General features: G+C 34.7%; 1 protein-coding gene and 1 pseudogene across 1 annotated transcript in view; both read left to right on the top strand.

The window, feature by feature from the left end:
- The window catches only part of PCDH15 (protocadherin related 15), a 1,456,321-nt gene that overhangs the window by 1,111,050 nt on the left and 331,946 nt on the right, over positions 1-13,325 (top strand). The window lies entirely within an intron of this gene.
- LOC101539061 (60S ribosomal protein L24-like) lies at positions 7,129-7,668 on the top strand (annotated as a pseudogene).

Below are 13,325 nucleotides of genomic sequence, written 5' to 3'. Positions count from 1 at the left end.
TTTATTCCTCTTCAAATCTGAATGGTTACTGAGCTGGATAAAGTGTTCTTGATAGGAGGGCTTTTATGTTCAGAATATTGTGTATATTAAGCCTTTTACTCCATTCCTGCCCTATATTGTAAGGGCAAGCAGCGAGTATTTTTTAATTCCTAGTGCCAGTACTATAATGTTGAATGGACATAGGATCACAGTAGGATTCAATTACTGTCATAGCCTTGCCCATGGCACAAAAATCAAGAAGGAATGGCAGCAAATGGAGAATTATTTCTGGCTTGTTTACTAATATTATATATGGACTGGCATGGTTGCCTCTGTTTGTATTCCAGTAGCAAGTTTAAACAAATTAGGAATGTGATATACCTTCCTTGTACTGATCCTGGTTTGATTCTCAGCATGCATGGTCCCCCAAGAGCTGCACTGTTGGATACTGGCATCAAACAGTCACCCAATCAAGGAAAAGAAAAAGTCTTCATAATTTTCTTGTTAAGATATTTACTGTGCTGTGTGGAGCTTCATCTCCAGAATTTTCCTCAGGGGTCTGGAGTGATAGTATAAGGCTAGGACATTTGTCTTGCACTTGGTCAACCTGGGTTTGACCCCAGGCATCCACTTGGTATCCCGAGCTCTGTCAGAATTCCTGAGAGCAGAGCCAAGAGTATTCACTTAGCATTATCAGGTATGGCTTCCCAAACAACCCCCAACCTAGTTTTTAATCCCCAATTTCTGTTGCTTTGGGGAATGAAATTAAAAATTAAGCATCAAGAGGTAACAAGAAGTAAATAATACAGCGCCCGTCAGCAATGCTGATTTGTTCCATACCATATACTTCCTCCTCTCCCATTTCTGTGTTACAAGTATAGAATCATGGATTTGGTGTGCTAATTGAGTGTCCAGTGCAGAGCACCCCTTCTGCCCCAGGGTAATGCTCCAATTCTTAGAATGTCTTCCGAATTTTAACTTGTTGCTCCATGGCTAAGTTCCTTTTGTGGCAATGCAAACTTTCTCCAGTACATGTGTATGTTGCTTTCTGAGCCTCATCATAAAGCTTGTTTGTGTAGCTTTCAGATTATTTTCTTAAGACACAAGTTTTGGTATGTGTTTACCATGAACTTAGGAGGAGGTTAGCCCAGTTAGTAATGAATTAAAAAATATATGTTTTTAACTGAATCCAGAAATCTAAAATAATTCAAAAAGACAGTATAAAGTATAAATCTAAATCTTAATTCTTAAATTTTTTAATAAATATTTATGATTTGTGTGAGATATATGCGTGTATATGTCAGAAGGACAGGGCTAGGCCTGGGAAGTAGAAGTGTAATAATCTGAAACATGAACAAGTGTAGTGTAATGTTTATTTTCTTGATGGTAGCTCCATTATCTTCAGTAAATTTGTTATTAAATTTCTGTCAATCTAGACTAGCTAATGCCCAATTTCTAAAATCACTTGTATCCTATAAATATCAAGTTTTAGCACTTTCATACAGTCAAATGCACAAGTATATAACGATAGGAATCATAATTCTTATTTAAATCGTATACTTGGGAAAATTAAGAAACCATGCACTCAGGTCATGTGTTTGAACAAAGTTAAAATTTGTACTGATGTTCATTTAAAGTACGTCGTAGGGAAAACTCAGAGTAATTTTTTAAACTAGTTTTACTTTGGTTACTTTATTTTTTTTTAGTGGAAAATAAATTTAGTGATAGTACCATGAGTAAGGTGTTTGCACTGGCTGATCTGGGTTCAAACTGATGCACCCATATTTTCCCTGGAAGACTCCAGGGAAAACTCTGAGCACAGATCCAATAGTAAACCTCAAGTACCTCTATGTTTAGATTCAAAGCAACAACAAACATTAAAAAAAAAATGGTCAAAATCACAACCACAATTTCAGTGACTATGCCTTTAGTATTCAACTTTCTTGACATATTGAAACTTTAAATTTAAATGTTGCAATCCTAATACCTGAAAAGTAATTTAGCATTTATATAACTTTCATATGGTGAAAGTCAAAGCAGAAATAAAAATGGGACATGTATCTTAATCAATATGAAAAAAGGCTATGCTTTTAGATGTCAAAAACAAATAACCGTGAAGAAGCAAACTGAAAATTGTTGTGAGATTGATGACAAAGTGTTGATTTGTATGCTATGCACATATGGCCTGGAAATAAGATTTTAAGATGCCAAAATTAAAACAAAATAAAGAGTGCATAGGCAAAGTAGCTTGTATCCTATAAATATCCTATAAATATAAAGAAACAAAAATAGAGGCATCAAGGAAATTATTCTAGCAACTAATGCAAATTTAAACCTATACTTCTTTAGCAATGTTGTATACATATATCATCCTCAGTATTAACAATTGTGTGTTTCTATGAATAAACATATGCTAAGTAGCAAATAAATTACTATAACTTTTTGTAATGCCATCTAGTAATTTACAGACAAAAAAAAAACTTAACATATTCTTATTTCTTGATCCAAAGATTCCACAAGCTTTAATATAATCTCTGACTATAATTTTAAAATAAAGCAGTGGGGAACTGGAGGGATAGTACAGGTGATAAGACATTTGCCTTGCATGCAGTGGACTTGGGTTCTATCCTCCCTGTAACTCCATATGATGCCTGAGTCATCTGGGAGTGACCCCTGATTGGAGAGGAGGGAGTTAGATCTGAGGATAGCTAGGTAGCTTAAAGAAAAAAAAACAGTAAAAAAAGCACTTCAGGAGATATATATTGTCAAAACTATAAAAGCAATTATATATGTTAAACTATAGAGAATAATGTATAACATCCTTTGAGACCACGTTATTGCAATTTATGCTTTTGAAACTAATTCGTTAACTTAGAACAATCGTCATGGAAATAAAATAAAATGAAAACTATATGATTGTAAGTGGAAAATATTAAAATGTTACATGGAAAATAAACAACAGCTGTACAAGGAATTAATACTAAGAGAAAATGTTTTGAAATATTAATAGTAACTTTAGATTATAAAGTTATGCATATTTTCCTTATATATCTATGCTTACAAGTAATTATAAAAAGTTATTATTTGTAGAAAACAATGGTCAGTGGGTTCCTATACCTATAGATGTTTTCCAGATATATAAATGATTACATAAAAATTAGCTATTATTTTAATGATTTTTCTCAAAGAATCTTTAGATCATCTATTAATTTTTATAGTGTTTCCATATGCTCTTTTCTCACCTATATGAGATGTATTATATTAATTTCAAATTTGCTATAAGGTATAAAATTCACTTTATTAAAGTCACACATTTGAATAGTTTATTACCACGTTGAATAATTTACTATTTGAGTTTTATTGTCAGAACTCTTCATTACTATTTATTAACTGATGTCTTAATAATAAATGTGAGTTAAATTACGTGTACTTTGGGATCTTTGCTGCATGACTGTGAGCTTCTTAATATAAGGTTCCCCAAATCCTATCAAGGGGTAAAGAGATAGAAGAGCATGTGAGGCATTTGCTTTGCACACAGCTACCCCAGCTTCCTTCTCTGTGCCACATATGGTCCTGTGAGTCCCTCTAGGAATTTGCCCTGAGTACAGAGCCAGAAGGAAACCCTGATCATAGCAGGGTGTGGACCATGAACAAGCATACAAAAGACTATTGATGAAAAGTTGTGCTTTCTTACTACATTTATATAACTCACAAGAATATTCATGAGTCGGGGAATATCAGAAAAATTTATATAACAACATGTAGGAAATGTTTTGACAAATCAGATAAAAACTATAACGACTCAGTATAAAGTAAATACTTCCACCTAATTTTTAATGGATTAAAATTCATTTAATTAATTTTATTTAAATGAATAAATTTTGTTAGTAGACTATGTTAAAATTATATTTAGATAAATTAATAAATAAACAACTTTACAGATATGATATTTGAAACATTGAAAATTTAATTAGTTAGGGTAATGTCCATTTACTGACTTAGTCATATAATCAGGGAAGAGATAGTGCAACAGATAAGGCAGTTACCTGGAATGCAGCTGATCCAAGATCTATACCTGGCACCACATATGGTCCTGCAAGCTTGTCAGAATTGATTCCCTAGTGTAGAACCAGGAGTTACTCCTGAGCACTGCCAGGTGTAGCCCCCAAACAGAAAAACAACAACCAACTAAACAAACCAAAAAAACCTCAAAACATTTGAATCACTCTACTGAAAATCTTAGAATTCCTGGAGTGCAGCATCTCATACTGGATGCCACTGGTGTAGCAGTAGGAGCACACCACATTGGATGGAGGGAAAAGTAGAAGACAACGGACCTCAATAAAAAAAAAAGTATTAACACACAGGCTCAATCTGAAACAACTTTTTAGTGAATCTCTTATACAGGGGCTTTACAGACTTAACCCTAAGGAAATTTTTTGGATCACTTTTAGTAGATTATGCATAACAAGCAATGCAAAATAAATTATTTTGGGCCTACTTTTAGAGCAGGATTGGGTCATTGTGGAAAAATTCAAACTAATTGTAGTAGGAAGGTGTAATGGTGGTGGGATTAGTGTTGTAATACTAAATATGATAAATTATTGTAAACAAATTTATAAAAATAAAATTAAATTTAAAAAATATGATAAATTCTTCACAAATTTCTATTTGACATAATAATAAGATCAGTGTCAATGTTTTCCCCATGAGCTGATATTTATTTCTTTGTAAAAATTATGTTATATTATCCTATCGATTTGAACACCTGTGCTGGTCGCATGCGTACTCAGCAGGAGTATAAAGTGATGGGAAACTATGCAAATTATTTTAAATCATTGACTTGAATTTCAAAAGTTCCTTCTATTTTCTTTATCCATATTCTATATCTCACAACCCTGAGATTTTTTCCAGAATCAAATTATTGAAAAAGCCTGTTTAGTTTTATATGCTTTGTATTTGTTATTCTTATTGTTTTGGCTTTCTTTTGAGTAAGGAAAACTGAGTGACAAATTTTGAGAGTGAAAATCTCCGAGGAGCTCACAAAGTCCCTATTTATCTGGAGATTTTGAACAAACTTCTTATTTGCTAATGAATTCAAGTCATTACAAAGATAATTATCTCATGGCTCAGCATGCACAGAATTGGACTCATTGTTCATATAACGGAAACACTTATGCAAGCTTACCAAGATGAAAAGTATGACTAAACAAATGTCTCCATGTTTCTGTTCATCTTCAAAATAAAGCAACTTCTGCCTATTTGGTCTCATACTATCTTCCGCCTTCCAATGTGACTCATACCATGACAAAGACATTATTTTAGTTTTTTTTTTTCTTTTTGATTCACACCCAGTGATACACAGGGGTTACTCCTGGCTCATGCACTTAGGAATTACTCCTAGTGGTGCTCGGGGGACTATATGGAATGCTGGCAAATGCCCTACCCGCTGTACTATCGCTCCAGCCCCTATTTTAGTTTTTAATCTTTCTTTCTTTATATTTTTAATTGAATCACAATGACATGCACAATTTCAAACTTGTTCATGATTGGGTTTTTAGTCATTTAATGTTCCAACACCCATACACTTCACCAGTGTACGTTTCCCACCACCAGTGTCCCCAGTTTCTCTCTCTCTCTCTCTCTCTCTCTCTCTCTCTCTCTCTCTCTCTCTCTCCTCTTTCCTTTTCGGCATTATGATTTCTAGTACAGATACTGTATCACAGATACTGAAAGGCATATCCCTTTGCACTTTACATACCTTCAACACTCAATTCCTGTCCAAAACCACACACACACACACACACACACACAGACACACACACACACACACACACACACACAAACATTTGTGGAAAGCTTCCAATCATTGACCACCTTTGTTGGTCATGAAATATGTCAAAATTGCCTAGCATATGGTCTGTTTTAATTTTGCATGATGGGAATGAAGAAAGTGAAAAATGAGAATCTGAGTTAAGATTGAGTTAGTAAAGAGTAGCAACAGGAATAGATGTTAAAGAAATAGAACGTCAAAAAGTGCTGAAAGACATGCTTCCAGTATACATATCACTTTTACATGATGGTCTGTGAAATCTTTGCCATTAGTTAGGTGGAAAATGAAGACAGTTTAACAAGATGCAAGTTTTTTAGCCAGGATTTTCTTAGTTGTCTCTGGATGATTTGGGACCACAGAATAAGGGTGGAAAATCCTCCCAAATAAAATTTAAAAGCCAAGAGATTTATTCAATGATAGATTTTTTTAATATCAGGAAGTTATTACTAAAATATTTTAAATTAACAAAAACATATTCAAGTACAAAATTATAAATGCGATTATTGCATTATAAAATAAAAGGTAGAGGGTGGAGCGATAGCACAGCGGGTAGGGCGTTTGCCTTGCACAAGGCAGACCCGGGTTTGATCCCCAGCATCCCATATGGTTCCCTAATCACCGCAAGGAGTAATTCCTGAATGCAGAGCCAGGAGTAACCCCTGTGCATCACCAGGTGTGACCCAAAAAGCAATAAATAAATAAATAAATAGATAGATAAATAAATAAATAAATAAAAGGTATGTTTAACCAGATCTCTAAATATTTAATCTATGATCAGAATAGAGTGACATTGACTGTCACAGTTTGCCCCAAAACTTTTTGCTATCTCTGTGAATTTTTAAAAAATTAAATTTGTGACAATGTTCACATGATAGGTATGAATTATTGCTTCTTTCATGGGTCTTGACTATACAAGTTTTTCACATCTTTACTTTTAACTTTCCAATCAAAGAGTAAAACACTGTTGTAACAGTTATAAGACTTTTATATGAATTAAGTATTGCATATTTTGTATCATAATTTTAAGAAATGTGCATGAATGTTTTATATGTATTTCTTCCTTACAACAAGAAAAATCTAAATTAATCCAGTGGACCCATATGCTGTTGTAATATCTTAATATTATATATTCTATTTTTAATTGAAAATATTTAGTAATACCTGACATTTTTTCAACAATTATATTTTGCCATAATAAAAGAAAACTAGTCAAAGAAACAGCATGCTAATTTGGACTCTTTATGAAAGATAGAACTGTACATGCACTTATATGGACTTGCTCAATTTGAGGTAATTAAATTTACCTCTGTTTTCGTCCTCCCCGGGAGCTGCAGCCATGAAGGTCGAGCTGTGCAGTTGCAGCGGGTCCAAGACCTACCCCGGACATGGGGGGCGCTACCCCAGGACCGACGGAAAGGTTTTCCAGTTTCTTAATGCAAAATGCGAGTCTGCATTCCTTTCCAAGAGAAATCCTCGGCAAATAAACTGGATTGTCCTCTACAGAAGAAAGCACAAAAAAGGACAGTCGGAAGAAATTCAGAAGAAAAGAACTCGTCGGGCAGTCCAGTTCCAAAGGGCCATCACTGGTGCATCTCTTGCTGCTATAATGGGCAGGAGGAGTCAGAATCCTGAGGTTAGAGAGGCTCGGCGGGAACAGGCCAGCAGGGCTGCCGGGAAGCGAAGGAAGCGAAGCAGGCATCTAAAAAGACAGCACTGGCTGCTGCTAGGGCTCCCGCGAAGGCAGCACCTCAGCAAAACATTGTGAAGCCTGTGAAGGTTTCTGCTCCCCGAGTTGGTGGGAAACGCTAAGTTGACAGATTCCAATTTTAAATAAACATCTGACTAATAAAAAAAAATTACCTCTAAATTTTAATTGCCCATTGTTTTGATCCAGATAAAACCAAAAATTTAGATGGAAAACATTTTCCTACGTAGTTCAAGAGGATGAGTATCTCATGAAAAACTAAATCGTATGAAGTAAGAATTCCTAGAGGAATTATATGGGATTCTATAATTTTAGGCTGATCTTGCAACTGGAGAGTCTGAACAATATGAGAACACTTATCTGGACCTAATTGATTCTAGAAATAAATTACCATTATAAATGTCAGGGAATGTAACTGTTCATACGCCAGTGAAATGCAAATCTGCTGTCTTGTGCGCTTCCAATGTAGCTTGAACAAACATTAGAGACATGATCTTCCTGAAACAAAGGGCACTTCAAGAAAGCTGATTGGCTTCAGCACAAGGTTTCAAATAACTTTTTAGTATTTGTATGACCTTTTTATGTGTTTTCTCAAATGACACTTGATTAAGAAAATATACGGAATTTTTTCTGGTCTTAGGCTGCAGGTTAGCAACACAAATAATTTTCTGCCCAGAAGCCTATAACGCTTTAGAGAAGATGTAGTTATACAGTTACACTATGATGTAGGAACATGTTGATGCTCAAGTATATTTGAACTATTGGTGAATTTCCAGTTTCTTTAGCATATTCGTTCTCAACATCCTTAACAGTCACACACAATATCACAGTTGTCCCGTTGCTCATCAATTTGCTCTAGCAGGCACCAGTAACGTCTCCGTCTCCATTATGAGATTTGTTATTACTGTTTTTGGCATATCAAATATGCCACGGGTAGCTTGCCAGGCTCTGCTGTGTGGATGGGATACTCTCAGTAGCTTGCATGGCTCTCCAAGAGGGATGGAGGAATAGAACTCAGGTCAGCCGCATGCAAGGCAAATGCCCTACTGGCTGTGCTATTGCTCCAGCCCAGTATTCTCAACATTCTCAACAGAAAAAAACTCATAATAAAAACAGAGGCTAAAGCAAATGAGGGAAGATGGCAAAGAGTAAGTGGTTACAAATACAGTTAGGAGAAAATCTGTTCTTCATGAGAAATATGTCTCTGAATTTCTTATTTTAATTTTTTTATTTTGTAATTGTACAGGTTCTAATAGCAGTATTGAGTGCTCGACTACACTTTTAAATTTGGGGTACTATTGTGTCAATTTAAGAGTAGTTAATTTTTCCAGATAAATAGTCCAAAAAATGTAAAACTTGACCAAAACATGTTTAAAGGTATACTATTTATTAAGCACTCTAAATTCCATATATTTTTAAAAAAGCTCTAGCTTCTTCTACGGAATTATTTGTATATTTTCCTCCTTATATGTAAACCCCTTTTATGCACGGTGCAATCTAATATGAGATTCTGATGGAAAAGTTTGAAAAAAATTATGTACCTCATTAATATTATTTCTTCTAAAAATACAGATATATATACCATTTTGAGGTCATTGCCATTTATCTCTTTGAAAAGTATGTAAGTATTTATTAGTATTATCCTAAATTAAGCACAGTGGCCTTTAATAACAGTCGCTTTAATATTATGCATGACTAGTTTTAAATGTTTTCAAGGTTCAAAAGGCATTTGATAGAGGCCAAGAGATAGTACCCTTGCAGAAGGGTTTGATCCTTGGCATATGCTTCTCTGAACTCCACCAGGAGTGATCCCTGAATACAGGCCAACCCCCTCTTCTATATTGAAAAATCACAATGTTTTTATATATAATCGTAGAAATAATTACTGGGAACCTATATTTATTATGAATCTAGATTTCCTGATAGGCTGTATAACAGATGATATCTTAAGAGAAATTTTAACTATAATATGGAAAATAGTTATCAAATATAAGTAGTTACTGAATGACTGTAAATTATATCTTTCATCTCGTGTATTCTTACATCTACAACCACTTTTCTGAAATATTTTTATTTGATTTCCTTTTTTAATAATTGCCAACATAAATCAAATATCACACTTGTTCTCTTAATTTCTTCATTCTCACTATGTGATGTTTATTCTCAGCCTACTATGAAGGATGAGGAATTCAATTAGCACTTCTCACTCCTTCTTTTTTTCACAGTTTTAGTATTAGTCTTTTCTTGTTTAAATAAGTTAAAATAATAAGATTAAAATGCAACTGCAATTCCAACAACTTTAGATAGTATTGCGGAAGTATTTTAGATTGCATGACTGTTCTAAAATGAAATCTTCTTAGAGGACAGCAGTTATACAGAAATAAGCACAGTAATAATCAGCAGAGGTGTCCTTAGATATTGTGATCTGTTCATATTTAGCACCCTACTTAAAGGTGCCCATTTTCCTTTCTTTTAAAATTCCAAGAGTCTGGAATGATACTACAGTAGATAGGGTAATGGCCTTGCATGTGGCAGACACGGGTTTGATCCCTAGCACCTTCTTTATATCCCCACTACAGGATAGGGTCCCCGAAGTCTGCCAGGAGTGATCTCTGCAGAGCCAGCAGTAAGACTGGGGACCCTTGGTATATTTACTGATCTTGGGAAACAGGATGGCATTGTTTGCTTTTTAGAGGTCTGAGTACAACCATGCTTTTGAAAAAACCTACAAAGAAAGTAATAAATTTAAACAGGACTGAAGAAGTTTGTCTGCAAGCTGAATAAGGTAATGTAAATTGTTTGGGAAATATAAGAAGGAAGAAATATTTTGTCCTTACATTTAAAGATTTTGCTTTAAAGAACTTTGATTTTTTAAAGTTCATTTATTTTTCTTTATTTTAAATTTGTTTTAATGTTTTATTGATTGAGATGCTGTAGATTTCAGTACTACTAATAGAAGTTTCTCTTGCACATTATTCTGACACCACACCCTTCACCAGCTTAGCCACCTCCCTAACCCAGGGACTCCAACACCACTCCCTCTCAACCCCAGTCCCTTCCAAATCACCTGTGTGGGTCAGTTTTCCTATTATATTACCTTTTGATTTTTGTTGCTACCTTGCTGTATATCTTTAAGACCCACATATAAGAGAGAGAAAATTCTGTCTCTTTTCTTCTGGCTGACTTCACTCAGCATAATATCTTTTAGTTCTGTCGAGGTTGTTGTATATTGCCTGCTTTTGTTCTTTCTTACAGCTGCATAGTTTTCCGTTGTGTATATATACCATGCATCCATAGTTGGATGTTTGGGTTGTTTTATTTTCCATTTTTAAAGAGCTATATTATTACATTGAAGGTAAACAGTAAGGTGTGTGTATGTTAACAGAGAAATTGAGAGTAGCGGAGCAAGTGATAGAAAAACTGAAGGACTGAATGAAATAGTTGCGAGATAAGAATGAGATTAAATTATATTGTGTGAACTGAATAATAGTCATGGATTTAATGAAAGAAATTTAATTTCAATCAGATATTTCCTAAATTCTGAAGTTGTACTTGAAGAAACAAATTGAATATTAGTAAGTAGTTTATACCAATAGCTCTTTAGTTTCTGGTAATTGCAATTAAAATTTAGAGAATTTAGATTATTGAGTTATTAGATGATGAACTCAACAGATTTCTTGTCTTTTAATATTTTTTCTTGGACCAATTAGAATTATTTGATTTCTTTGTGTGTGGCATTTTTTTTCAATTGAATTACCATGAGAACAGTAACAAAGCTTTCAGTATCAAGTCTCAGTAATACAATGATCAAATACCTATCCCTTCACCAGTGCACATGTCCGACCACCAAGAACCCCAATATGCCCCCCTGCTCACTCCCCACTTTGCCTGTGTGGCAGATAATTTTCACTTTACTCTCTCTTCACTTTGATTGCATTCCATTTTTGACAGATAACCCACTATTATTCTTTGAAAATTTTTCAGACCTGCCGAAAAGGCATCATTAAATAATTTGTTTTCTATTGCTGATAATGAAGAGCATATGATGTTGCATGACTGTAAAAGCTGCCATGTGGTTTTTGAATTCTGGTATTTTAGTAATTAAGTCCAGAGGTATTTCCGCCAGCAGCTGCTGCGTTCCAAGATTGGTGTGTGTGCTTCTGGGATCATGGCTGTTAGGAGCAGAGGAGCTGTTCGTTGGCAGCAGCTCAGGGTCTCATTTGGGCAGGAGTAAGACCGATTCTGCCCCCACGCCCCCCACATAGCAAGATTTCCCACACGCCCCATCACTGCAAGCTTCTACCTCTCTGTCCAATTGGCTCTGAACAGTGGCGGTCATCATGCTGCCACAAAGGGGAAAAGACCGAGGAACAAAAACCCTTCTTCTCCCAGGGCTGCACGGGGCCATAGCTTAGTTCACAGTCCAGGAGTATATCTGCCAGCAGCCACTGCGTTCCGAGACTGGTTTGTGTGCTTCTGGGATGATGGCTGCTCAGGGGCAGAGGAGCCATCCCTGAGTGTTTTTTTGCATATCAGGAAAGGACGCGAGACTACCTAAGCAGTGGAGCAGTTTAGAAAAATAGTCCTGGTCCCCACATACTAGAGCCATGTTAGTAGAAGGTCAGTGTTACCAAGATTCCATCTGGAGAAGGTGGGGACTCTGAAACTTCTCCGTCTAGGGCACCCTGACAATAGATTTCTTAAAATGTGTGTGGCCTCCAAATTACTAGCCAACTATCATCCTTATTGTGAAAAGCTCAATAAGTTAATTATCTATGAATAATATAATTTTAAAATAATGTATACAACAATCAAAATTATGTATTATGTATAACCTCAGCATGTCATCACAATATATTTTACTGAAATTTGAAGGAGAAATTTAGGAACACTTATGCTCACTTTTTGTTCTCCTTGGAGTGTGTCAAAAAGAAATTTATATCAGAGACATTAATAAGAATAAATTAAATTTATTTCCACACTCAAAGAGTTTCACAAATTACTGGCAATTAAAAGATACAGTTTATATAGTTGTCAGAAAGTGAGTAACAAAACTGTGAACAGACAGTATAAGTAGATTCTTAGAGTTTTGTGAAAAGTTAATTTAGAAAGCTTATCAAAACCATTAATAGAGTATTTAGTCCTTCTCAGACTAAGTCTTTAAAGACCTGCTGCTTCTACATCTCTATGCAGGGAATGTATCTCTCACAAGGAGACTGATTTCTTGCTTTCAACGGAAACAGGAGACGGCCAGTGAAAATTTAGAAGAAAGGGGTTTTTAGTGCATTATTCATTTGTTGACTGCTTTTGTAACTCAAAATAATTATTATGCTTCTTTGGCACAACCTGGGGCAACTTGATATCATCCTAACATCTGTGAATTAAATTATTTATGTCAGTGTTGTGTGTTTGGAGGAAAATATAAAATAAGATAACTTTGCATTAAAATATTAGAATTTAAAGTTGTCAGATATTGGTGCTGATTTTATTTGTTATAATGATTATTAAAAAATTTTGACTGAGATTTGCCAGGACTAAAATTTAGGAAATTATGCTCTAATGTTATTCAAGGAGCTGTTTTGTAGAAACAGTGCAAATAATGCCTTCTTAGGCATTCTATAAATCAACATATCTAAATTTCTGAAATGTCTTGCAGGAATTAATTTCTTAGAATAAAGGACACTTACCTTGATGTTAAGGGAAGAAGCCCTTTTGACTACTCAATGATGCAGAATGAAGACTTAAATTAACATTTTGAAATCTGTTTATATGTCTTTTCATGTGTATCTGTTAAATGTCTCATTTGTT

Source organism: Sorex araneus, chromosome 11 (genome assembly GCF_027595985.1).
Source record: "Sorex araneus isolate mSorAra2 chromosome 11, mSorAra2.pri, whole genome shotgun sequence".
NCBI lineage: Eukaryota > Metazoa > Chordata > Mammalia > Eulipotyphla > Soricidae > Sorex > Sorex araneus.
This window is presented reverse-complemented; position numbering and strand designations above follow the sequence as displayed.